Source organism: Otolemur garnettii, unplaced genomic scaffold, assembly GCF_000181295.1.
Source record: "Otolemur garnettii isolate 467f Iridium unplaced genomic scaffold, OtoGar3 scaffold00070, whole genome shotgun sequence".
NCBI lineage: Eukaryota > Metazoa > Chordata > Mammalia > Primates > Galagidae > Otolemur > Otolemur garnettii.
The window spans coordinates 9755988-9758331 of record NW_003852465.1 but is presented as its reverse complement, the minus strand read 5'-3'; positions in this window follow the sequence as shown (position 1 = coordinate 9758331).

Here is a 2344-nt window from a genome sequence, read left to right as displayed (position 1 = left end):
CTCCCAGGTAGCTGGGACTACAGGCACCTGCCACAACACCTGGCTAGTTTTTCTGTCTTTAGTAGAGATGGGGTCTCGTTCTAGCTCATTCTGGTCTCGAACTCCTGGGCTCAACCAACTCACCCACATCGAACTCCCAGAGAACTAGGATTATAGGTGTAAGCCACTGGATCTTTTTTTTTTTTTTAAGATAGTCTCACTCTGTTGTCCAGGTTAGAGTGCTGTAGCCTCAGGATAGCTCACAGCAAACTCCTGGGTCTAAGTGATCCTCCTGCCTCAGCCTCGAGTAGCTGAGTCTACAAGTGTCCACCATAAGCGACGCATCACGTACAAGTTATACTCAGAACAAAATTATTACTATAGACGCAGAGCTAATTTTTCTAGTTTTGGTAGAGATGGGGTCTTGAGCTTGCTCAGGCTGTTCTCAAATCATAAGCTCAAGTGATCCTCCTGTCTTGGGCTCCTAGAGTGCTAAGATTACAGACGTGAGCCACTGTGCCCGTCCCCTCCCCCAACTCTTGACTCATTCACCAAGGTAGGGAGTCACAGCGAGGGGAAGGTTGAGGAGGAGCCCTGTTAGAGATGCTCAAAGCCTTTGTCAACAAGCAGCAGCTCAGGAGACTGCATTTTGGAGCTGCTGTGGGAGGCCTGTGGGAGTATTATCTACAAAAAGGAACAAGGAGAGAGTAGGGAAGAGCAAAGCAAGGAAAAAACCCTTCAAGACACAAAAGATGGAAAAAGCCCCCCCACCCCCTAACCACAAAGCGGAGGCGGAGTCAGACACTGTGTGCAGGAGTGGGAACAGGTGGCTGTCGAGGAACAAAGCCTGAGCTCCCCTCCCCCCTTACCTTCCTTTCTGGAGATCCCTAGACCTGCTCCAAGCCCAGCTCTTAGCCAGTGTGGCCAGGGTCTGCTTCTAAGGTTGTGTTCTGTACTGGGAAAATCTTGGGTTTTCAAGTCAAACTAGTCTAGGTTTCAATTCTAGCTCTGCCACTGACCAGCTGGGGGACTTGGGTGGGGAAAGGCTGCTTTACCTTGCAGAGCATCGATTCCTTCATTTGTGAAATCAACCTTCGTCAACTGTTATTAAAAGACCCCTGACCCTAATGCTGGAACCAGGGATGAAGCCTTCCTAAAGGTCCCTAACCACAACAAAACAAAATAAACGTTTTAGAATTCTTTGAGACTTCCAGCACTTGGCCATTCCTTGGCTGTCTCATTTTAGGTATTCCTTTTCTTTTAGTGAAGGACTCTAGCTAGACTGTGAGCAGATCACAATAAACCCTGTTCAAATAAGTTAATCCTAGGAGGTACATGGTTTTATGTACAGATAAATTGTCATATATATATTGCTTTACTAGTAAGTAAAAGAACCAGGCCTGAACTTAGGATTTGAGTAGGTTGATAGCAGTTCACTACTGGGCCATGCTGAAGGGATGCTTTGTCCTGTCATTTGGTAAACAGCCCATGAAAAGGGAACAGCATGGTCAGTTTGACGGGTGGTCAGGCAGTGACCTGTAGTGAGCAGCCACTGTGCATAACCACCTGGATTTGGTGGCATAGGGAGATAACTCAGTTGACTGTAGCACCTGCAGTGAGAGCAGCCACCGCCAGAAGGGCAGTCAACTGTCCTGGAGGTGGCAAAGGAGTGCCTGACCTCCAAGAAACCTCGTAATCTCTTTTGTGTGTTCCAGCAGCATCAGAAAACAGTGTGTTTAAAATCAAGTTATAGAGGAGGCCTAACTACATTAAGTTAAAGAGTTAAGAGTTAAAGAGTTAAGTTAAGAAGGAAACCTGACTTTTACCTGATGAATCAGAGAGGGTGATACTTGTTCTTGCTGTTTTGGCAGCAGTGAAGGGGCAGGCAGAACAGTTGTGCTGGTGGGCATTTCCTCACCCCAAAACACCTTCAGGTAGGGTTTCTTCCTTGGTATGGAGTATCAGGGCAGGTAATAAAACTCCCTCATCACTTGTATAGAAATAATGTTCCTTGGCTTTCCTCCAGGAAACCCCATCCCTGGCATCACTCCTACAGGCTACTACAGTGGTGACGCACGGTCACTGAACTCAGCTTCATAAGCATACACTTGCCCTACTCACCCAGCTCTGAAACTAGGGTGAAGAGACATTTCTGACAGGTATAGCAGACAGACAGAGGATGTAAGGCTTACGTGCCGGAAGGACACATACTCAGGGAGAAAAGTTATAGAAGGAATACAGGAGGATCCCTTGAGGCCAGGGGTTAGAGACCAGCCTGGGCAATACAGTAGACCTCTTCTCTGAAATGAAAAAAATTAGTTGGGTGTGGTGGCACATGCCTGGAGTCTCAGCGACTTGGGAGGCT